Genomic DNA, 26,144 nt, shown 5'->3' on the forward strand with positions numbered 1-26,144 from the left:
ATAGACTATAATTATTAAACTTGTTTACACATCAATTTTGAACCAAGTCTCCAGTGGAGTCCTCCAAGGATCTGTCCCTGGTCCTATAGTATTTAACATTTTTATTATTGCCTTTAAAAAAACATATAGTATATGCATATCAAATTTACAGATGACACAAAGTCAAGACAGATCATAAACACACTAGATGACAGAGTCAGAATTCAAAATAATCTTGTTAGGGAAAAAAAGTTAAATCTAATAAAATGAAATTCAGTAGAGGCATATACAAAATTGTGCCCTTGAGTAAAATGTGTGTGTGTGTGCATATATACATATACATATAAAATTTTCACAAGTATAATAGATTTGGTTATACATTAGTCTGTTTGAAAAAAAGAATCATGTTTCAGTGAGATAAATTTTAACTTTAGCAGCGTCAATATGAGTCCATCAATCAAAAACCAATCTAAATATATTTATTACACCCCTTCTATATCAGGCACTGGGGAGATAAAAACAAAAAAAAATAACAATATTTCCATTGTCTTACATTCCAATTGAGGAAATAAGTATATATAAAGATATGCCCAGATTAAACATGAGATAAATAAATTCAAATATGCATAAAGTAATAAATAAAATACAAGGTAGTTTGGAAAAGAGAGCACTAAGATTGGGTTGGATCAGAAAAGTCTTCACCATCAGAAAAGTTAGTACTCTAACCACATTGAGAAGAAAAAAGGGGGGGATCTATAAGGTAGAAAAAGGAAGGAGTGAACTCCAGGTTTAGGGAACCAAAAGAGCAAAGGCATGCAGATGGGACCTAGAAGGCCTTGTGGAAGGAATGGAGAAAAACAACAGTCTAATTGGATCACAGAGTGGGAGAGGGAAAGCAATGTTCAATGAGAGGTTGAGATTATGTAGGTTTTTAAAAAACTAAAGAAAGAAATTTATATTTGGTCCTAGAAGCAATTGGAATTAATTGAGTAAAAGAATATCATGGTCAGATCTATACAGCAGTGTATATAATGGACCTGCAGTTGTAAAAAAAAACAATTAAGAGGCTCTTGTAATCATCTAGGAGAGAACTGATGAGGAAAAACACAAATAAAACAATCCTAACCTTCAAGAAACATATTCTAATGACACACATGTAAAAAATTTTATATACACTCGAATAGCTGTGTGTATATGTTTATGTATCCCCAAAGTAATTTCAGAAAAGAAAAAGAACACCAGTAAGTAAAATCTCTAGGAGGTGGCTCTGAGGTTCACCTTTGGAATGAGCTTGGGTTTCCAAGAGGAAGAAGTTAGGAGAAAAAGTATTAGGCATGGGGAATGTGTAACACAAAGGCAGATCAGGGTACACCAAGGAGGGCTATAACAAAGCTGCTTGAGGATGAAAAATGGTAAATAAGTCTAGAAAGATAATTTGGAACCAGATTGTGAAGGCCTTTAACTGCCAGGAGGAGCTTGTACTTTATTTCCAGGATAATAGGAAATCACTGAAAGTTCTTGAGCAGAATAGTAACCTGGTAAGACTGTCTAACTTTAAGAATATCCATTTGGTAGTTGTGTGGACAATGAATTGGGAAGCGGATATACTGGAGACAAGGTGAACAATGAGGAGGCGTTTGTAGGAGTTCAGGCAAGAGGTGATAAAGAGAATGACAAATCTGGATTGATTTACAAGTTAGAGATCTGGGTAAATGAGGATGATTGTGCCTTTGACCAATAAAGATACTGGAAAATAGGTGGAGTTAAAGAAAAAGATAAGGAGTCCATTTTAGATGTTAAGTTTCATATAATGCCATCCAAAAATGTACTCTATCTTAAAGGCAATAGAGACCTACTGAAGCTTGCCGACTAGAAGAGTCAGATCTGTGCTGTAGAAATATCAATTTGGCAGCTGTGTGGAGTATGAATTAGAAAAGGGAGAGGAATGAGAATGCTTTGCCTGGAAGAGAAAAGTCTTAAGAGAAATATAATTCCTGTTTTTAATTATTTGAAAAGCTGCCTTATGGAAGAGAACTTAGAATTGCTCTTCTTGGCAACAAAATAATAGAATGAAAAAATTTAATTTAATTTTAAAAAAGACTAGAACCAGGAGCAATGGGTAGAAGGTGAAGAGAGGCAAATTAAAGCTCAATGCAAGAACACATGTTCTAACAATGAATATCATTTAATGGGCTAGACTATTTATTTGTGCAAATACAGGATCCTTTTCTATGTTCCACAGTTTAGAAAGAGCACACCTAAGTTGGAGAGAATCTAGGAGAGGGTCACTGTGATGGTGAAGGGCTTCAAGGTCATGCTGTATGAGGATCAACTGAAGGACCAGAGACATCTGGCCTGAAGAGAAGACTTAGTAGGGACATGAGGTCTATATTCAAGTGTTTGAAGGGCTATCATGTGTAATAATCACAATAATAATAACTAATTAATTCTAATCCCTAATCCCTATAATTAACATTCCTATAATGCTTGAAAGTTTGCAAAGAGTTTTTTTTATGTGTATGGGGAGGAGCTGATTAATGGGTCTCCATCCTCAAAGGATTTGCAAGGTGAATGTCTGTTGCCAGCCCACATGAAAGAGAGCAGGAAATCCATTTCCAGGAAGGAATGATGTAACAGAAAGGCCTTATTACCTGACTTAGACAAGTACGGATATTTTATAACTGGTTCTTGTCTTCTAGCCATGAAAAAGAGAGACTTTTGATTGACTTCTGAGCCAGACCTGGTTCTTCAAAGGGCTCTAATTGGTCAGGGTATTTTCTCTTTCTTGATAAGCTGCAATGGACCTTCAGGTGATGGGGCTGCTTGGGTCCTCTCTTTAGTTAGAGTCCACATCAGACTGAGAGTCCATGACCTTTCCATTGCTGCTTCACATCCAATCTTTCCTGACTGTAGGTAAAGGAGTATTGGAGATAGCTATGACTTTGTACGCCTCAACAGGTCAGGAGATTGTGCCACCAGAAATCCAAAAGTTGTGGAAGATATAGCATAGAAATTGAGACCTTGAAGAGTGATCTACTTGATAGAGCCTAATGGTAATAAAAATACAGACTCATCCATCCTTATGCTGAATTTGGAAATAAATTTTATGGGGGTAGATGCTTTGTAACAACCATGTTAAGTTTGAATCCATTCTGCCTAGAGACTAAGGTGGTAGGGTATGTGTCTTCAGATATTGGGGGGGAAATGTTTATACTTCTACTTTGATATCTCTTCTCAGCAAAATATCCCTTTGGAGAAACAAATTCATGTCAATTCATTAAATAAACCCATAAATAAACCCATTAAATGCAACCCAAACATTTAGAATAACTCAACAGAATGGGGACAATAGCGGCAAACAAAGATATTCCTCCTCCTCAGGAGATACTGCTAGAGAGTAATGTAATCAACCTCACTCTGGGAGAGGGAAACCAAGGTTTTGCAACTTGTACATTATCTCATCTAACCTCACCACAACCCTAGAGGTAGATTCTATGTATACTAATATCTTCGCTCTACAGCTAAGGAAATGGAGGTTTGGAAAGGTTAGATGACATGGTTGGTCAAGGTCACATAGGTACTAAGTGTCAGAGGCTGAATAGAAAACTGCCTCTTCCTACCTTTTCACTCAGCATTCTGTACACTGCACAGTAACAAATTGCCTCTTCCCATAGGGATTAGAATTTATTCTAGAAAAGGAATTAGATGCACTATATTAGTTTTCAGTGATCAGAAGTAGGAACAATGGGTGTAAGCTGCAGAGAAGAAGCTTAGACTTGATATAAGAAAAACCCTCTAATAATTTAGACCATTCCAATGGCCATCTCAAATAAGAGACCACAGTGGGGTTCTGTCACCAAGGCTGAACATCCATTTGTGGAGAATTTTATAAAGGGCATTCTAACTCAAAGACAGGGTGGATTACTTGAGCTTGAAGTCCTTGCCAACTCTGATATTCCATGGTTAATACCAGATTTTACAACTCTTTTTGTTTTTTAATCACGTCATCATCAGATTCATTGAGCAAGGAGAGGCTTTAACTTCTGGCTTCCTCCATAGTATCTGTGAATACTTAAACAGCATTCTCTTAGATCCTACTTCCCTTCTTGAAGCTCTACACATGCATGCACACAAACATACACATACACACAGAGGAGTGTCCTACTTACTTTAGTTTTTAGACAAGTATTATTCATTAAGGATTGCAATTAATCAGTGAACGTCTGGTGACTCACAAGAGTCCACCATACGCACTTTCCACAATGATCAGGAAATAGCCCTTTCTAGAAAGACACAACTGAAGATTGCAGAGACAGATCACAACATATAGTTTTCACCAAACTGTGGCAAATTCAGAGGCCTGAGGGCAATTGCTCCCAAGTTTCTATCTCAAGGAACAGAATAAATAGAATCTTTGCTTTGATTCACAGCATTCCAAAGTAACTGTTCTTTCCTCACCTCCACCTTTTGAAATTCTAACCATCTTTCAACGTGTATGTAGTTCAAATGTCACCTATTCCACAGTTTTCTCTGCTGTCTCAATAAAAATCAAAAGCCCTTACATTTTTTATAGTAAAAGGGCTAACATACTGGAGGAGGGAGTATCCCCACTAGAGAATTTCCAATATCAATAATATCAGAATTTCATTCCCTATCATTATTTGGAAAGGAGGAAGGAAGGGAAAGACAAGAAGAAAAGACAGAGGCAGATATGTAGCTACAGATAAACACATATATGTGATTATATATGTAAAGGGGGAGGGGGTGCTAGTCAAATGGATTATTTATTAAATATGAGCAAACAAAATAGGGCAAGGTGGCTACTAAGGATATGAAGAAGTATAGAGAATGAAATCAAACCAGGAGAGAAATAATCATGTCTGGGGCCCTGCCTTAAATGGTTATGCAGATGATAAATATTTATTTCTATGACAGTTCCCTCACAGCAATCCAGCAAAGTAGGCAACGCAGACATTATGATCTCCATTTTACAGATGAAGAAATGGAGGCTCTGATAATAGGTGACCAACCCACGATCACACACCCACTAAGTGTCCAAAGCCAGATTCCCACCCAGAGGTCGATGGTTTATCCATAATACCACTATGAAGTCTCATAACACTTTGTATTATTACTCTACTTTGTATTATATTTGTCCACATGTCTTATCTTCCCTACTGGATTCTCAGTGGGAAATATGCCATCAGCTTTTTTTTTTTAATCATCCCCAGGGCTTAGCACAACGGCCTGCAACAGAAGGGGATCAACAAATGCTTGTTGAGTGAAAAAACACATACTAATCTCAGCCAATTGCTAATAATGCAAGTTGCTCCCAAAGTTAATTTTTTTCTCTTTTAGTACGTACTAACTATTTCAGTAGAATTCCTACCTTCCAAACTCTCAGTACCATGCTAGGGGTGAATGAGGTAATGAACCAGAGTTCTTTGATCATTTAGGCTAAGCAGTTGGCTGACTCCAATGTCAGGGTGACTATTGATACTCCCTCCCTCTAGGGTACCAAGCCAGCTTTTTTTTTTATTTTATAGATAAATTTGTTCAAAATACAGGCCAAATAGCTACAGCCAGGGCAGTTAGCCAGACTTATTTGCATCAGGATGCACGGCAGGCCACAGTGAAAATGCTGCCTTGCAGATCCTGAAACATTGATTGTAGGCTACAGATGGCTACATCCCCCCCAAGCCACTGGCAAGGCAAAATGATATTATAATGTGCCTTTACCAGAGGCATGGGTGAGATGTGCCTTGTCTATGTTATAGACATAATAATAATAACATTTATATAATACCCATCATGTACCAGAAACTAGCTAAGCACTTTATAAATATTGTCTCATTTTATTCTCACAACCACTATGGAAGGTAGGTGCTATTATCCTCATTTTACAAATGAGGAAACTGAGGCAGTGTCATGTCCAGGGTTTCACAGCTAGGAAAGGTCTGGGATCGACTTTGAATTCCTGACTTCCTGACAGTCCAATGCTCTATTCACTGTGCCACCAGCTGCCTGGCTATGGGTATAGACAAAGAATTTGACTTTGTATATAGTTAATATAACAATATTATTTTGAAATATATTAACTGAGGAGGTATAATGGAAATTTGTTTAAATTGAAAATTTTTAGTTTGTTTGGATGGTGTGATTTCATTGGTATTGGGAATTCTAGGTATGGAAATGTCCTCCACAATGGAGATTAATGCATATCAATGTAGAATGCAACATCTTCAACTTGATGTCTTAGAGAATTCCCATAGGAACTTGAAAGGTAAGTGACTTGCCCTTCATGATTAGAGAGCTAGTTCCTCCAAGCTCTGGGCTAACATGGTGACGGTTCAACTTCAGAACAAAGCAAAGAAACAAGGATTTATAAATTGACTACTATGTGCCATGTGCTTTGTAGATATTATCCTATTTGATCTTCACAACAATTCTGAGAGGTAAATGCTATTATTAATTATTCCCATTTTACGATTGAGGAAACCATTTGGATGGATTCAAGCTGCGCCACATTGCTACTAAAAGTGTCTGAATCTGGATTTGAACTCAGGTTCCCTGACTCATATACTCTGGCTTATCTTCCCATACCCTGAGTTTACTCTGAAAAATAACTAAATATAACTCAGAACTTGGTTCTCACATAAATGAGTTAAAGGGGGTGCTAGGCTTTCTTACAAGTACAAGTAACAAATGGGAATGTGGGGAACAAGACAGCCTTCATCTCACCTCAGAGAAAATCCAGAAGTTACAAAAAATATGGGAACCTATAAACAAATAAATAAAATTCATCAAGAAACTTAAATCAGTATACTTCTCCCTCTCTTGTGGGTCTCAGTATTACTCATAGCACCACCCTGTGACTTAGACTTCTGAAGAAAGGAAACATACTTCAGAACTGTTAGACAAGCAATTTCCTTTTCTTCAGATCTGTAATATCCAAACTACTCATGGTAATAGCAAAGAGCAAAACCCTATTCTTGGCTCTCCATGTTGTAGCTTTAATCCCTTGCTGTTCCTCCAACTGGGGAATTGGGGAGGAGAGACATTAGAAATATCTTTTGTTTCCTAAGAGGCATGCTACTTGGGAAATTCCCCTTCTTTGAATAGGAAGTCAAATTTCTGATTTCTTACAAGGCAACTCCTGAATCTGGTGCCATACAACACTTTTATAAATAGAAGACTCGATTCTCCAATCATGTTACCTATAGAATCAAAAGAATATCAGAAATTGCCCTCTGAGACCATGTGGGCAAAGACATGCAAGTCTTGTGTCTTTGCTAAAAGACAATCAACACCTCTCTAGAAAAAGGCAGAAAGAAAAAATATGAGAAAAAAACCCCTATCCCAAGTTCTTAAAGAAGAGGGGTCCATCCAACTAATTAATCTTGGGATAAGCCCCTATCACTGAAAATCATCCTTCAGGAGATGCCAAGCTCAATTTCCATAGCTAAGAGGTAGCATGTATAATGTCTTGTGGACCAGTTTACTGATTCAATCTGGATACAATCCTAAATCAGGACAGGTCTTTAATCCCCTCAAAGAAGTGCCAGTGGGGATGCCCACCCTTTATAAGAAGAAACAGTCACAGGTATTTCTCTACTTCTGGTAGGCTCTTCAAATCCATAAAAAGGCTCTCTTTAATGTAAGGCATCAAGTTCTGGAGATCTGGAGGAAGAATCACTTCTCTGATCAACTGCCTGCACTAGGATGTGTCAGATGTGAGCCTAGGTCTTCCAGATTCTAAGACAGGCCTACAAGATATTATACTATATTGCCTCTTAGCTATGGAAATTGAGTTTAATAAATCTTTCCTCAAAAAAAATAACTACCAATTTCAAATTCAAATAGGACTTAACCTCACTTGATCTAGTGTTCCTGGCCTTCACTGTACTTTGATCCTGGAGAAGAACAGATTTAAATTAGTATAAGTATCTTTAACAAATTAGAAACTTCCAGCGTTCTTTTTGTCCTCAGGTAGCCTCACCCTTTAAATTATCTCCTTATGCAAGTCTCTTCAATTGCTCTTCCACTGCTTACTTCCTGTTTTCAAAAAAAAAATTCTCAATCTTGACCAAAAAAGTTTTATTTCACCCTGCTTTCCCCTTAACCCACTTTTTAATTCCTCTTTTTTTATCTACCAAGATTTCCAAATGAACGGTAAATACCTACCACTTCCAATATTTCCCCACATATTTTGATCCTCAACTTAAAAAAAAAGCATATTAACACTTCCTAGTCACATCTTAAGAACCATGCAACCTGCATCCAGTCATCCTCAACTCAACCCATATCCCAGAACTTTGGACAGCTTCTGAGATACTGCCTGATTAGTGAGCTTTCATCTTTGCCAGGACCAGGACTCCATGGCACTTCTCAGTCACTATTTCCAAACCATGCAGCCTCATAGTACCTTCTTCTTCCCACCTGCTTTTGTGTTTTGTCTTCCTTCAATAAAATATAAACTTTCTTACTGAAGCAAAAAAAGCCTCAAAGAATAATATCAAATGATTACCTGCTCAAAATGAATTCAAAGAACTCCAAAAAGATTTTAAAAGCCAAATAAGAGAGATTGAGGAAAAAGAAAAAATAAGCAAATAAATAAATAAAAAAGAACAATCCAAGAAAAACAAGAGGATTATTTAAAAAACTAAGTGGAAAAGGAGATCCAGAATCTTAAGGAATAAAATGACTCCTTGAAAATTAGAATTGGGTAAGGGAAAGTCAGTAAAGTTATGAGACCCACAAATAATAAAACAAAATAGAAAAAAATAGAAGAGAATGTGAAACATCACATAGAATGTAAGCTTCTTGAAGGTGGGCACATAAAATATGGAGACATCTGTCTGGAAGATATGGATATGAATTGCTTGTGGATGACTTGGAAAAATGTCTAAGTAATCTGGCTTCTCTACAAAAGGAGACTGATTTCTGCCTTGGAGGGAGAAGAAGAGTTGTAACTATCTGCCCCCCTACCACAAATATCTTTGGTCTAGGAGTACAAATTGGAATCAAAACAAAAGCTTCTTCCTCGATCACCTTTAAGGGAGAGGGTAGCATCAAGCTTACATCTGCTGACTTGTCCTGTTCTCACCAAATACAAACACACACACACACACACACACACACACACACACACACACACACATCACAATGGCATTAAGTGCAGAATTGAGGGACCACTCATTCAAAGGCTCATAGACAGGAGATGGATGGCACACACAATGAATAGCTATAAGGCAGTTTGACTAATCTAGTCAATTCTAGAGAATGCTTAAAAGAGAGCAATATGAAATAAGACTACAAAGATACTTCCTGTCTTGTATGCCAAGCTAAAAATAGGATACTTTATCCTAGGAGTCACTAAAGATTTTGGAGTATGATGGTGACTTATTCATCATGTTGTTTAGAAATATCAATGTAGTATCTCTGTGAAAAGTGGGTTTGAATGGGATAAAATTAGGAGCAAAGAGACTAATTAGGAGGAAAGGAAGGAAGGAAGGAAGGAAGGAAGGAAGGAAGGAAGGAAGGAAGGAAGGAAGGAAGGAAGGAAGGAAGCCCTCAAGGAGTTTACATCCTATCTTGGGGCAATGAGGAAGGAAGAACAAGATACACAAAATAAAGGCCATTATTCTAGAATTCAAAATCTTATCTCTTTCCAACTATGTCCCCTACTAATTCCTTAGATTAATTTATTGCTCAAATCTTCTGGTCAAACTAGCCTAATTTCTGTCTTCTGAAAAGAGTAAACACTTTCCCACTAACACTGTAGCTGCTGATTTGTTTCTTAGGTTCGGTTCTGCCCAGCAAAGAATTGCGACTCAGACTTGGGAATGCAGGTTTTGGAAAGAAAATAGAGATTTATTAAAGGAAGTTACAGCATATTTAGGAAGGGATATAAAGTTAGAAAGAGTTTAAAGAGAAGACCACCTGGATTACTGATTGAATTGGCCAGGCCAGCTGGCCAAGGTTCAGTAGGACACTGGAAGGTAAAAAGGGGTCAGCCTTCCCCTCAGATCTCCTTAAATTCTCTCCCAGAGTCCATGGAAGGGGGGGTGGTGACCTGGGAATGACCCAAGTCCCTCATTGGAGATTTTACCATTTGGGGGGGATGGTCTTTTTTGGGGTGGTCTTCCAGGACCAGTGCTCCCTGGTTGCCCGACCAAAAAACAATGTAATCCAAATCAGGTTGAAGGTCAGGCCCTCAGGTGTGGCCTATATTAGACAATAAAGGAAGGAAGATTCCCTTTATAATGCAAACAAAAGATTTACAAAGTTTGTCTCCAACTGATCTCATCACTCACATGCCCAGGTTTCTCTGCATTATTACCAGTTTTCAACCTTTGAAAGCTTTATTATCCCCAGGTTTTCCTTAACCAAATTGTATCTTCAAAGCCCTACTTAAGTCCCATCTCTTTCATAAAGACTTCTGTGACCATTTACAAGGGATTACTACCTATACTACCCCAATATACATGCACACACACACACACACACACACACACACACACACACACACACACACACACAGACACATATTTCAGTTAAACTAGACTACTAGCTGTTCCCCAGACTTCACATACCATTTCCCTCCTCTGTGATTTGGAGAAGACCATCCCCCTCACCTATAACACATTCTCCCTCCTCATCTCTCTTTTTCAGAATTCTTCTTGACCTTTAAAGTTCAGCTCAAGTTCTTCCTCCTCCAGGAAGCCTCCCTGATCTACCACCTCATCCTTCCTCCTATTTTCCTTGACCACCCTACCTAGATTTATTCTTTGCTCCTATCACATGCTATCTTATATCATACTTACTTGGGTACATGTCATTTCACTCCCTGGTAATATTTAAACTGTTTTTGTTCATTTTCATCTATGTATCCACAATGACTACTATAATGCCTCCACTTCCATCAATATGTCAAGGACCTGCGATTTTCATCCTTGCTCACAAAAGCCACTTAATCAGTGTTTGCTCAATTGAATAGAACACAACTCATTTGCTACTTAATCATATCCTTCCCTGTGACATTTCTTGTTTTTCTTGCTTCTCTCTCATTTCCCAGACTAGACTGTGAGCTCCCCCAAAGCCATAGCCTTCTTATGTGTATGCTTCTCTGTATAGAGTATGCTCAGCAAAATGATATGATCATGGTAGACATCCAGTAAGTAAGAGTGAATGAACAAGTGAATAAGCCTGCCTCACTGCCTCACTAGTGACATTTGTTCTAAACTTGCTGGAATGTTTTCTATGTGCAAGGCTTTGTGGTAGCAATTATAGGAAGTATAAGGATGAAGCAGATATAAGGAGTTTATCAGTTTGGGTTGACAGTTATCTTTGAGGACATGAGATAAGGAAATAACTATAATTCTAGACAAAAGGTTAAAAGTTCAATAATAGAGGGACAGAGTGCTATACCATCCAAAGAAGGGGAGATCTGGTTCAGCTGGGAGGAATTATGAGGAATCATAAGGAAGGTCCTTGAAGGAGGATTTGAACAGGTAAGAGAGATTCTAAACTGAAGAAGTAGTTTGAACAAAAGTACAAAAGTAAAAAAATCACAAGTTTCATTGTGTAGTAGGTTCAGTTTTGATGCTTCAATCAATACGAAAGGTACCTAAAAGAGCCTAAGAAAAATAACCCAGAAGAATCTGCTTCATACCCTTATCATTTAAACATCTTCTGAGCCTGAGAAAATAATTCAAAGAAAGAAGCTGGAAAAGTAAATTCAGATGTAAATAGTAGATATCTTATTCTAATATTTGATCAACATTTCATTTAATCTCCTAAACTAAATTAGAACACAGCAAGGAGTTTAAGAAAAAAAAAAAAGCTGATTTATAGCCAACATAGAATAAGGAAAGGCAACAGCCAAGGCAGCAGATTCATGCTTTTGTGAAATTGGAGCGACACCTGGTGGTTCAATCAGATATTGTGCTCTGAGCTCCTTTAGGCTTGCTAGATTGAATAATTAGCCCAGGGACAATTATTTCCCCAAATGGCAGGAGACCCTGAGACAAGATGTGACAGGAGTGAGAAACTGAGGCTAGAGATTAAATTATCAAAAAGTGTCATTGAATTAATCACTATATATATATGAAAATATTCTGCTAACTTCAATAAGTACCTTTTTCATTAGAAAAGAATTTATTCATAAAATTATATAATTTGGAGATGGAAAAGACTTTTGGGGAAAAAGTTTCATCCAATTTTCCACAGAATATATGAAACTCTTCCATGATATTCCTGAAAGGTGTTCATCCATAATTCTTAAGAATATCTTTATTTTCAAGATAACTTCACTTAGAGGAAAAAGGAAAAATCCAAGTATAGGGATGCGAAATATATTGAATAAGGCAATTTATACTGACCATTTACAAGTACTGCTTTAAATCCATAGAGTAATTGAATGGTTAGTCTGGAATAAGTTGATAAATATTTAATAGCTAGCTCTCTATAAAAAAACAAACAACTATCCATGACACGTGTTTAAGCTTAATTTGCATTATTAATATTTTATCCATCACTTTCTTAGTTCCAGACATTCAACAAAGCAATAAACCAATCCTTAATTTGTAGCATTTACCAATTTCCAAGGTACAAATGTTCACATGAAAATTTAAGTCTGGTTTGATCTGACTCTAATGCACCCCTGCCTATAAATCATCAAATATGCCACAACTGACTAGCCTTTAAGTCTACCTTGTTGGTAGCTTAACATTGTCCTAAAGATTTTTTTTTTTAGGTTTTTGCAAGGCAAATGGGGTTAAGTAGCTTGCCCAAGGCCACACCGCTGGGCAATTATTAAGTGTCTGAGACCGGATTTGAACCCAGGTACTCCTGACTCCAGGGCCAGTGCTTTATCCACTGTGCCACCTAGCTGCCCCTGAAGATTTTTAGATAAAGAAAAAATGCAGCATCTATTGTAATTCATATCATCTTAAGCAAGAAGATATCTTAGAGATCATTCAGTCAGAGGATCATTATAGGATCATAAGTTTTGAGATAGAAGGGAATTTAGAGGTCATTTGGTCTATCACCCTCATTTTACAAAAAGAGGAAACTGAGACCCTAGAGAGGGGAAGTGACTTGCCCAAGGTGGCATAAACAATTGATTCCCAACTGGAATTTAATTCCAAGTCCTCCGATTCCAAATCTAGTGCCATGTCCACTCTGCCTCTTAGTATCCCTACACAGAAGACCAAAGAAATTGTTCTCTTAAAAACTTTATTGTTCTCCAGTGGTTTCAGTAATGTCCAATTCTTTGTGACTCCCTTGGGGTTTAAATATTGGCAGAGATACTGGAAATGGCTTGCCATTTCCTTCTCCAACACATTTTACAGATGAGGAAACTGATGCAAATAGAGTTAAGGAACTTGCCCAGGGTCACCCAGTTAGGAGGTATCTGAAGTGAAATTTGAATCTGACTCCCAGCCCTTATGCAACATGGCACTACCTACTTTTTTTTTTTAGGTTTTTGCAAGGTAAACAGGGTTAAGTGGCTTGCCCAAGGCCACACAGCTAGGTAATTATTACGTATCTGAGACCGGATTTGAACCCAGGTACTCCTGACTCCAGGGCCGGTGCTTTATCCACTACGACACCTAGCCGCCCCTACTACCTACCTTTCATATGCTAGATCATCTAGATTTGCTAAAACTCCATTGAGCTTTGATTGAGCCAGTCTGATGCATGTTTCCTATAGCCTCATCTGTAAAAGGGGATATTTAACAGAGTCTGGCACACATATTAGATACCAGATAAATGCTATGCTCATTATCATTCTTATTCTTATTACTGTTACAAATCCTCATATTATTTAGGAAAGTCCACACTTTCCTAAAATCTCCCAGCATAGAGTAGGGTCAGTGCAGAGAGAAAAGTTCTATCTATATTGAAGGACCTTTGAAATTCAATGTGTTGAGTCTGAAATTAGAATAGGGAAAGGGTTTCAGCAATGAAATAGGTTAGATGATTCCTTCTTTTAAATTAATTTATTTTTCAATTAACAAGCAATTTTTTTTCTTCTCTCAGCTTCTCCCTTCACCCCAGTCAAAGGGGAAAAAAGGGCTGTGGTGGGGGGGGGGGGGATGAGCATAATCAAGCAAAACGTGTCCCCACATTGTCTCTAAAAGCCTATGTGTTATTGTGCATATTGAGTCCAACAGTTCTCCATACAGAGATAGACAGGATCCTTCAGAATTGATCCTTTGGAACCACAGTTGGTCATTACATTAATCAGAGTTCTTAAATCTTTTGAGAGTTGTTTGTTTTTATAATATTGTTATTATTATATAAATTATTTTCCTAATTCTGCTCTATTCATTCTGCATCAGTCCATTCAAGTCTGCCCAGGTTTTTATTTTTTTTTAAATAAATTTATTTATTTTTCCAACTACATGCAAAGATAGTTTTTCCACATTCATTTTTTGGTAAGATTTTGAATCTCACATTTTTTCTCCCTTCCCTTTGACAGTGAAGAATCTAACAAAAGTTATACTTGTTAAATATATTTCCATGTTAGTCAAGTTGTGAAAGAAGAATCAGAACAAACGAGAAAAAAATATGAGATGGGAGAAAAACCCAAATTTAAAAACTGAAAATAATATGCTTTGGGCCTGCATTCAGAATGCATAGTTCCTTTTCTGGATGAGGTTGGTATTTTGTACCACAAGTCCTTTGGAATTGTCTGCTCATTGTACTGCTGAGAAGAGCAGTCTCCATAGTTGATCATCACACAATGTTGCTATTAATGTGTATACTGTTCTTCTGGTTCTGCCCAGCACCACTTTATGCAAGTCCTTTCCAAGTCTTTTTGAATTTGTCTCTGTTATCATTTCTTATAGCATAACAATATTTCATTATATTCATATACCACAAATTGTTCAACAAAATGAGAGATACTCCTAGTTTTCTGTTCTTTGATACTAGAAAAATAGCTGCTATAAATATTGTTGTACAGATGGGTTGGGGACAGATTCTAGAGCCCAACTCCTAGTTATTTTCCCTGCCTATCTACCTACTACATCTTCCCACTGCTTGTGCAGCAGTACAAATGAACTTATTAATCAGTCAACAAAGATTTATTATGTGCCTTCTTTGTCTTAAGCCCTGGTGTTATAAAGTGAAAAAACATGCTCTGACCTAGAGGAGTTTACATTCTATTGGAAAAAACAACATGAACAGTATAAACAGATTCAGAATATATATATATATGTACATATATATATATATATATATATATAATTAATACAAGGTAGTTTGAGGAAGGAGGATATAGGTAGCTGGGAGATAAGTAAAGGCTTCTTGTAGATGGCACCTGAATTGAATCTTGAAAAAAAAGGGTTACAAGACAAAAGAGGTGAGGAGGTAATGAATTCTAGACAATGCAAAGACATAGTAATGGGAAATGAAACAGCATGGTTGTGGGACAGTAAGTAAATATCGCTGAATTATAGATTATATGGAGAGGAATAACATATAAGAATATGAAGTAGTTAGCTAGGAAATGCAATAGATAAACTGCCAGACCTGAACTCAGGAAGACTCATCTTTGTGAGTTCCAATCTGACTCAGATTGGTTGATTGGTTGGTTCTTGGTTTTTTTTTTTTAAAGAAGACCAAAATGACATCACCATGTTTGAGATAAATTACAGTATATCCCACTGTGGCTGATCAGACCAATAAGAGCTTGGAATACTCTACCATAGGTTGGGCACAAATAGTCCATGTGAACACCTGGGACAGGTACTCTAAACTTACAGATGTCACATTTCCTTTGAGCTGCTTCAATTCTGCCTTCCTCAAAGAGTTCACACCCACACTGATGAGGGTACACCATGCTGGGTGGTCCTGTGTCAGTGTCTCCCATGCTGTACAGGCAATTCTAAAATTCTTCAATGAGACCTTCAAGGTGTCTCAGAATCTCTTCTTCTGATCCCCTTATGAGTACGAGTTCTCCATAAAATAGTTGGGTTTTTTTTTTTTGCAAGCATACATCTGGCATTCTAACAACATGTCCAGTCCATCATCATTGTGTTCTTCGTAGTAATGTTGGAATGCTAGGCAGTGTAGGCCAAGAAAGGACCTTAGTGTCTGGTATCTTCTCCTGCCAGGTGATCTTCAAAATCTTCCTAAAACAATTCAAATGGAAGCAATTCAGTTTCCTGACAAGGTGCTACTAGACTATCCAGGTTTCATAGGCATATAGCAATGAAGTCAGCGCAGTGGCTCTGTGGACCTTCAAATTGTAGTCAGTCTAATACAATACCTCTTCTTCCCATACTTTCTTTCAGAGTCTCCAAATACTGAAGTAGCTCTGGTAATGTGTCAGCCTCATTGCCAATGTGCACCTCCTTGGAAAGGACACTGCCAGGGGAAGTGAACTTGTCTACAGTACTCATAACTTCTCCATTTGCTGTAATCAATGGTTCTACTTATGGGTGATGTGGTGCTGACGGAACTCCTGTGACTCAGATGCTTATTAGCTACGTAATCCTGGGCAAATCACATAACTCTGCTTGGTTTCCTCATCTGTACAATGATCTGGAAAAGAGAAATGGCAAATCATTCCAGTATCTCTGCCACAAAAACTACAAATGGGATCATATAGAGTCAGACTCTATTGAACAACAAATAACAAAGGAAGTCATGTTGTGAAGTTTCTGAATGATAGAGGAACTTATATTTGATCCTAGCAGTAAGAGAGAGCCATCAGAGTTTAGGATGCATAGTCTATCTCCACCCCCCCCCAATATTATGGGGGAAATATTGTAACAAATATCTAGAGAATAGATTAGTATGAAGAGAGACTAGAGGCAAGGAGGGCACTTAAGAAGCTATTGTAATAATCCAAGTCAAAGTGATAAGGACCTGAACTGTGATAGTATCTCTGTGAGGGAGAGAAGAGACATTTGGGAGAGATACTGTAGAGACAGAAATAACGTCAGTTAAATAAGTCAGTCTTATCAATAGATTGGATATGTGAAGTGAGTGAAAATGTGGAGTCACAAATGATACAGAAGTTTCAAAGCTGGATGACTGAGAGTAGTGACCTTGACAGCAATGGAGAAATTCAGGAGAGAAGTGAATTTATGGGGATGGCAATGAGTTCTCTCTGAACATATTAAGTTTGAGATCATACCAATTGAAATGTCTACTATGACATATATGAAAGCAGATATAGAACAGAGACCATATAATCCGATCCCTTCATTTTTAGATGAAGAAAATGAGAACCATGGAAGTTAAGTGACTCATTCATAGTCACACAAGCAATAAACAGTGGGTTGGGGACACTTTAGATTTGAACACAGGTCTTCTAACTCCTTAGCTAGTACTGTTTCCATGGTGAGGAGAGCAACTATGGTGGATATAGGGATCCAGGGAGTCATCTTTATAGAAATAATAATTGAAAAGTTTAAAAATTTAAAAATTTAAAAAAGAAATAGTAATTGAACCTAGGAGAGATAATGAAGTCACCAAGGGAGAAATTATAGAGAGAAAAGAAGACACAGGACAGAACTTTGGAATACATTCACAGTAAATAAAAAAGTGGCATGAATAATGATACAACAAAGACTGAAGAGGAGCAGTTACATAGAAGGAAAACCAGTAAAGAGTAGTGTCATGAAAATCTATTTTGGAAAGTATCCAGGAAGAGAGAGAGCAGACAGCAGCATCAAATGCTGCAAAGGCTGAAGAAGAATAAGCACTGGCAAAATTAAATTTGGCAATTAAAAAAATCATTTGGTAACTTTAAAGAGAATATTTTGAATTAAGTAATGATATTGTATAAGATATAGAAGAGGGAGAAAAGAGGAAGCACTGGATATAAATATTTTTTTTGAAGAATTTGAGAAAAGGGAACAGAACTAGAAGGTAATAGCCAGCAGAGATGGTAGGATCAATTGAGGGTTTTTTTAAAGGATAGGAGAAACTTCGACAGTTTTGTAGGCAGCAGGGAAAGAGCAAATAGGCAAAGATTGAAAGAGTGTTATGTGGGGAAGAAGGGGTAGCTTGGAACAATCATGGAGGTAATCTTCTGGAGGAGGAATCAAGATTCTATAACTGGGCTGCTCTTGATAAAGAAAAGGGCCACCTCTTCATCAGAGATTAGAGAAGGAAATAGTTGGGGATAACTTTAAGGGAATGTGAGAAAAAGAAAAACTACATAAGAACTTCTGGGGAATGGTCTTGATTCTCAGAAAAGTAGAAGGTAAGGGCTTTAGATGAAAGGATGAGAGTGAATTGTATGGTACAGATAAGGTAGGCAAGGAGGCTTTAGAACAGACATATTTGTAGAAAAATAGAGAATTAATTGGGGAAGATATTATTTCTGAACCTTTATTGCAGTGGAGACTCAGTAGAGATTAGATAATAAATTTATAGAGTTCCTAATCCCTGTACAGCAATACATAAGTACAAGTGGAGAAGGAAGATAGTAGGAATACTCCAGGGCTGGAGTTCAGCAAGGTTTGAACTACTAACAGTTCAAGAGATCAAAGGATTTGAGAGATTTAAGAGTGGAAGATAGTATGGAATAGAACTAATCTACTAAGAGATCAAAATTGGGATGGGAGGAGAGTGTACCAGAGCAGGGGTAATGGTCTTTCAAAGCAGTGAAATAGAGATATTTCAGATCATGGTTAAGGTAAAGAATAAGTTTGGAGGAGTAAGATGTAGAAATGTGTAGTGATAGAGTAGGATCAGATAAAGGAAATTGGAAGTAGAATGCCTATGAATAAAGGTATGACTAACCCTGAATATAATTGAGGTTGAATGGTGGATCATGGGAGTTGAGGATATTGAAGAATGTGGAATTTAGGGTACTAGAAGGATCAACAAATTTGTTGTATTTCCTTATAATGAAAGCAAAAGTAGAGGAGGAAAGACCTTAATCCAGGAATCAAACTCTTTGAGAAGGGAGGGAGAATGCCCTAAGGGTCAGGAAAGGATGGCCAACAGGCTCTTAATTAGATGGATAATAAAAGAAGAGATTGCAGAGACTATAGTAGAGGGAGTTAGTAAGTAGCAATGGGGAACATAGAGTTTTCTTACTATAACAATGAGTCAGGGAGATAAGAGAAGGGTGGAAGATACTAGAAAGGATAACCAATGTCATCTGTGAGGAGTGAGAACTCCATGATGACTATAAGCTGGAAGGAGCTCATGCTCATTTAGAAGCCTAAAATGAAGGGAAGATTGTTTATTACAGAGAGGGAGTTCCTGATTTTTAAGAAGCAAAAGAGATACTTTATGTAATGTCTCAAATAAAAATTAAAGTGATGTGGTATAGCTTTGAACTCCTGAAAAGGTTGCAAATAGAGGGCAGACTGTGTGGCATAGACCCTGTAAAAGAGGTCATAGCTATGTAATCAAGAATAGTCTGATGGCAGATGTGGTGAGATGAATATATGCCACCGGAGGTAAATGCATCATACTGTATTGTGGTCCTTTGATAAAGTTTTAAAAACTCTTTCCTCAGAATCAGCTTTTGGTCAGAAAGAGAACTGGCAAAACAAAGATTGTTCCTGTTCCTCAGGTAGTCAATATTGGTTCTTTCTGGCAGCTATCTACCACTGGCTTCAGCAACTACGTTTTCTTCTGTATTTCACAACAGTAATAATAATAAATAATAATAATAATAATAATAATAATAAGAAGAAGAAGAAGAAGAAGAAGAAGAAGAAGAAGAAGAAGAAGAAATGTTTTCAAGTTCAATTCATCCTTGAGCTCTGCCCTGGTTGTGCAAGTAGCAGCAACAACAGCAGCAGGGGGGGAGGCAGCAGCAGCAGCAGAGTCAGGTGAGCTCAGCATACGAAACATGTTGATAAGCACTAATGGTTCTAGAAAAGGTTGAAAATAAAACCCCTTACACATGAACTTCGGGAAAATAGCAACTTTGTCTAAGTGAATGATCTGCCAGTGGTCCAGCATACTTAACAAATACTTAATAATAGAGATCCATCAGGCCAGCTAGATGGTGTAATAAATAAAAAATAAAAGTTGCAACTGAGAAGAACTGAGTTTGAATCCTGCCACTGACATTTACTAGCTCTGTGTCAGGTAGGTCATTTGCCTTCAACCTCCATTAACTCATAAGTAAAATGGTAAAATGTAAATATAAATATAGAAATGTTTGCTCCCAGGATAGTTGTGAGTATAATATAATATGTATAAATCATTTGCAAACCTCTAAGTACTATTTAAGAGATAGCTATTTAAGATATCTATTAACTTGTTAATTATTAATTTCTTAACTTATTAAGTTAAACAATTTATTTAAGCTGTTATCAGGGAAGAGTTAGTCAGCAAAACAAGTTTAGTATCTGCATATATCCTACTTCTAGTATACTAACCAGTGGCAGAATGAAGGAAACCTCCTTTTTGCCTTTGTTAATTCAGTGATCATTGTAGAACAGAACTGTCACATGCAGCCAAAACCATAAATAGCCTACAACACTCCTGCGTGTGGCCTGAAACAAAATAAACAAATTAAAATGTAATTCCTATCTGATTTTAATGTATTGATATATCATTAAAAATATGTTTGTATATATGCATTTATATATGTATACACATACAAAAACATGTGCTTGTCTAAGTCAATATGTGACCCTCAAGGAACTTTTTAAAGAATTAGCAACTCCAGGTATAGCCAAAATGGAGGCGTGAAGGCAGGAATTCCCAGAAACTCCTTCCCCCCAAAACTCCAAAAGTTGTCAAATTATGACTCTAGCCAAATTTAGAGGGACAGAGCCCACAGAAAGACTGAGTGATACAATTTCCCAGTCCAAGACAACTTAGAAGATCCACAGGAAAGGTCTGTTCCACCCAGACCAGGGGTTGGAAAAAGCCACCACAGTGCAGCACATCAGGGCGGGCACCTAGGTCCATGGCAGAGAGAAAGGTTTCCAGACCTCTTGGCCCAGGGATCGTCAGGGACAGCTGGAAGGGGTGGCAAGAGAACTCTGCTACACCAAAGTGAGTACAGAGTGGAGCTCTGGCCTCAGAGCAGCCCTGCAGTAAGAACCTGCAGCGGGAGTTGGCAGAGCCACCCAGCACATCCAGAGCTCTCAGTCCATAGATGGTAAGAGGGTCAGGGGAGACTGCAGAGGTCTCTCTGCTCTTCCTGGGGCAGGGCTCAGCTGTTTGCCCACACTCAGATCCAGGTTGCAGTCTGGGCTCCCACATAGCCAAGCAGGGACACTCCTCATAGCTACTAGGGCAAAGGGGAGGGCCTGAACACAGGCAAGAGAGCAGTCAGAGCCTCTCATAATACCTTAGAGGAATTAAGGTCCTTGTGGGGTGTCCCAAAAACCCCAAAGCCTTGGAAGTGTGGCAAATCAGTCATAGGCTAAAGAAGTGAGCAAACAATAGAGAAAGAAGACTCTAACCACAGAATATTATTTTGGTCCCATGGAGGATCAAAATACTTATTCAAATGATGACAGAATTGAAGCTTCTGTATCCAAAACCTCCAAGAGAAATAGAAAATGGGCTCAGCCTATGGATGAGCTCAAAAAAGACTTCAAAAAGCAATTAAGGGAGGTAGAGGAAAAATTGGGAGGAGAAATGAAAACAATGCAGATAAATCATGAAAACCAAGTCAGCTTGGTGAAAGAAATACAAGAAAAATACTGAAGAAAATAACATTTTAAAAACCAGTTTAGGTCAAATGGAAAAAAAGCAACATAAAAGGCAAATGAAAAGATGCCTTAAGAAGCAGAATTGGCCAGCTGGAAAAGGAGATTAAAAAAGCTCTCTGAAGAAAATAACTCTTTCAAGTGCAGAATGTAACTAAAGGAAGCTGGTGACTTTTGCGAGAACTCAGGAAGAAATAAAACTACTAAACAAAACCAAAAATTAGAGGAAAATGTGAGATATCTCATTGAAAAACAACTGACCTTGAAAACAGATCCAGGAGGGATAATTTAAAAATTATTGGGCTAGGGGCAGCTAAGTGACGCAGTGGATAGAGCATCGGCCCTGGAGTCGGAAGTACCTGACTTCAAATCTGACCTCAGATACTTAATAATAATCTAACTGTGTGGCCTTAGGCAAGCCACTTAACCCCATTGCCTTGCAAAAAATAATAAATAAATAAATATAAAAAAATTATTGTGCTACCTGAAAGTCATGACCAGGAAAAGAGTGTAGACTTCATTTTTTCAAGAAATAATGCAGCAAAATTGCCCTGAGATCCTAGAAGCAGAAGGTATAATAGAAATTGGGGGAATTAACCAATCACCTCCTGAAAGAGATCCCAAAAGAGAAACTTCCAGGAATATTATAGCCAAATTCCGAAACTCCCGAGTCAAAGAGAAAATACTAAAAGCTGCCAGAAACAAGCAATTCAATTACCATGGCTCTATAGTCAGGCTTACACAGGATCTGGCAGCATCTACATTAAGGGCTCATAGGGCTTGGAATGTGATATTCCAGAAGGCAAAAGATTTTGGTTTACAACCAAAAATCAACTACCCAGAAAAATTGAACATTCTCTTTCAGGGGAAAAGATGGATTTTCAATGAAACAGAGGACTTTCAAACTTTCCTATTGAAATGACCAGAGCTGAACAGAAAGTTCAATCTCCAAGTACAGCACTCAGAGGAAACCAACCAGAGAGGATGAACAAGAAGGACTAATTATGAGGAACTTAATGATGTTGAACTGCTTGTATTCCTGCATGGGAAAAAGATACTGATAACTCATATTCACTTTCTCATTTATAAGAGCTGTTAGAAAGAGCATATATTAAAAAGGTGGAGTCAATAAGCCATAAAGGAAAGTACTGGGAGGAAGAGAAAGGAGAGGAAGAAGGGGCTAAGATATTTCACATAAGAGTCAAGAAAAAGCTTTTACAATGGAGTGGAATGGGAGAAGGTGAGGGGGAATGAGTGAATCTTCATTCTCATCAAAAATGGCTCAGAGAGGAAATAACATAAACTTAATAGGGTATAGAAGATCATGGGAGAGGGTACTCAGATACAACACATTTATGAACAGGGACAGGATGAAAGAAGAGAGAGAGAGAGAGAATGGAATAGATGAGAGTGGGGAGGAATAGAGTAGGGGGAAATACAGCTAGTGATAGCAACTGTGGGAAGAATATTGAAGCAACTTCTCTGGTAGCTATGATGGGGAAGGCAACTCACCCCAGAGACAGTGACAGACTGATGTACACTTTTTTTCCTCTCTCACTATTCTTAAGGTTTCTCATTTGGGGGGGGGGGGGGTTATGATTGCTCTCACAAGATTGCTGTAACAATATAAATTTAAAAAAATAAAAAATAAAAAAAAACTAAAAGAAGGGTCAGCTAGGTGACACAGTGAATAGAACACCAGCCTTGAAGTCAGGAGGACCTGAGTTCAAATCCAGCCTCAGACACTTAATAATTGCCTAGCTGTGTGACCTTGGCAAGTCACTTTAACTCCATTGCCTTAAATAAATAAAAAGAAATTTAAAAAAGAATTAGTAATTCCCATTTCTTTTTGAGTTTGACACTTTTGAAGAAGATTTTCATTTAGGTTCAGGTTGAATTAGATGGGCCCTGAGTGAACTCTTTCAACTCTGGGATTCTATAACAAGAGCTAACATTTGTCTAACATTTTAAGATTTGCAAAATACTTTACAAATAATATCTCATTTTGTGATTCCATGGTTCTTTGAAAATGGACCATTCATACTTCTGTGGCAGAAAACTGTGATTTTATCCATTTGGGATCTCCCAGTGTGGCAAGATCATAATTCAACTACAATCTTTTTAGAGACTTTTTAAGAAATAGCAGAGACAGGATTTGAACCAAGTCTTCTTGATTCCAGGTTCACATTCTGTCCATTATGAGCCACTGCTTCCTAACACTTAAGTATCTAAAAAGATAAAAATCTATATTTCAAAGGCTACTATAGTATACAAAACCCTCTCATTTTCTGAGCTTAATTTTTCTCCCACCAACTGTCTTTGCCATAGTCATGCTTGCTTCTCCTACCTGCTACCCTTTTCTTCTTCTGAGATCTACCATGCTGGAAGCCTCTGTTACCCCAGCCAATAGATGCTACCCAGGGGTCTATGATGCCAGATGAGTGAATCTAATCAAATTTGCTAAATTGAGACCCTGTCCCTCCCTATAGAACATCAGTTCTCTTCAGGTGTCCTAATGCTTGGAGTGAGGCTGAATCCAGGGGGCATAATTCTCTGCATCTGGAAAGTAGCATGACCTAAGTATAAAACTCCAAGTCCTGGGGCAGCCTCTCTCAAGATCATCACAGACTTCCTCCTCCAGTCATAGTTTGAACACCCTCTCTGGGAATCACCCCCAGTTCTATCCTTTCTCTGCCCCTTGTTTCCTTCCCTTGTTGCCCCTGCCTCCCCCTCTGGGGAGTCAAGGTAAGAGGCTTCCCTTATGTGAAAAAATATGCCAAATGAAAGACCCATTTAAGCTTTGATAGGCTCATCCAACTTCTGGAAAGCCCCTCTAAGCTCTCACCAAAAATAAAAAAAAAAGTCAAAGCAAACATAAATAAAGACAGAAATCAATGTGATACCAGTAATTGCTGTGAGTTTAAAGACTACTCCTCAGACCCAAGGCCACCCTAGATATCATCAGTGAGCCTCGGTCTCTAAGTGACCAGCTTCTGACTTTGGGTTGAAATTTACTGCTTGCCTTTTGCATCTGACCATGAAATGTTATGTACCAGTGACTGAATGATGTTCCCAGCTCCCTTACAGCCCCAGAGGGAACCCCTTCCAAAAATCATTTGTCCAGTTTCTCCATAAAACAAGATCGGGGGACTTCCATCATCTGCCCTGGTGTGATAGAAGTTACAATGATATGCTGTTTCTGAATTCCAAAAACTATAATTCAGCTTCCAAGTCAAGCAAGACATCCAGAATCATCACTCTGTGCTTTTTAAAAACCCTTATATTTAAGTAAAAACTTTAAAGCTTCTAAAGGATGCCAAGGTACCAACTATAAATCAGAAATTAACATTTATAGAGCTCTCCTTAAATTAATAAGTAAAGAATCATTGACTACTTTTGTCTCTTTATCTCAGATCAACAAATGTATTAAAAAGACCACTGAGAAAGACCAGCAGCTACTACCCAATTTTGAATATGAACTAAGAGAGAGAGGAAAAAAAAAATTAAAATTAGGATGTGAGTAATATAAAACAAGGCAGTGAGGTAGAACAGTGGTCCTGGAATCAGGAAGACCTGAGTTCAAATCTAACATCAAGCTCCAGCTGTATGACCCTGACCAAGTCACTCAACCCTGTTTGCCTCAGTTTCCTCATCTGTAAAATGAGGTGGAAAGGAGGTGGCAAAACCTCTCCAAGAAAACCCCAAATGAAATCACAAAGGGTCAGACACAACTGAAACAACTGGACAACAACATAAAATATCTATGTGGTATAACATATAGAATCTCCATAGAGTATTTCCCTTTGCTAGAAAGAATCTATTAAAAAGCCCAGAAAGTACATATCATCAGTTTTCTCTTTGCCCTGGCCCTATGACTTGTCCATGGTCACACAGCTAGAAAGTATCAGAGGAAGGATTTGTACCTGAGTATTCCTTAGTCCAGGTAAAGCTCTCTAATGATTAAGAGGCACTGTCTCCTATTACTTGATTCAGAATCTTAAAGTCATAAAATATATATTTTTAACAGTGCATGTCTAGCAGACCCCCAAAAAAGTTAGCCTGGGTTCACATTTAAGTTTTGGTCATTTTGACCCACTGTCACTAAGATATAAGATCCATCAATTAAGATTCCCTTTGTTTAATCTAATGGCATCCTTAATGATCACATGAGCAGGGAATAGACTGGCTTTCTCAGGTTTTTTTACAGCAGACCATATCTTTTCACTCAAATAAGTGCTTGAGATGTGTAGAGAATATAAAGTCCTGTTTTGATCTGTATTGATCTTAAAGTATTTTTGTTGATAGAACAAAATATAGCTTTGAAGGCCCGAACATGTAGGTCATTATATAAGACTCTATAATAGATATGACAACCAGAACATCTTTGTTCAACAATATGCTAGTAAGGTGTTAAAGATATAATGTGTATGATAGTGTCATGGAGGATCTCCTGCTCAAGGTATTGTCAGCTTGACCAGAACTGGCCTCTAACCTGGGGGTGACTGG

General features: G+C 37.8%; 1 long non-coding RNA gene across 1 annotated transcript in view; it reads right to left on the bottom strand.

Moving 5' to 3' along the window:
- Window positions 1-15,208: 15,208 nt before the first annotated feature.
- The window catches only part of LOC141507544 (uncharacterized), a 138,497-nt gene continuing 127,561 nt past the window's right edge, over window positions 15,209-26,144 (bottom strand). The window contains exons 4-5 of the long non-coding RNA XR_012474179.1: window positions 20,352-20,468; window positions 15,209-16,536 (exon numbers count right to left, since the gene is read on the bottom strand). This is a non-coding gene — a long non-coding RNA (uncharacterized LOC141507544). The remainder of the gene's footprint in view (window positions 16,537-20,351; window positions 20,469-26,144) is intronic.

The sequence above is a fragment of the Macrotis lagotis genome, chromosome 1 (assembly GCF_037893015.1).
Source record: "Macrotis lagotis isolate mMagLag1 chromosome 1, bilby.v1.9.chrom.fasta, whole genome shotgun sequence".
In the NCBI taxonomy this organism is placed as follows: Eukaryota; Metazoa; Chordata; class Mammalia; order Peramelemorphia; family Peramelidae; genus Macrotis; species Macrotis lagotis.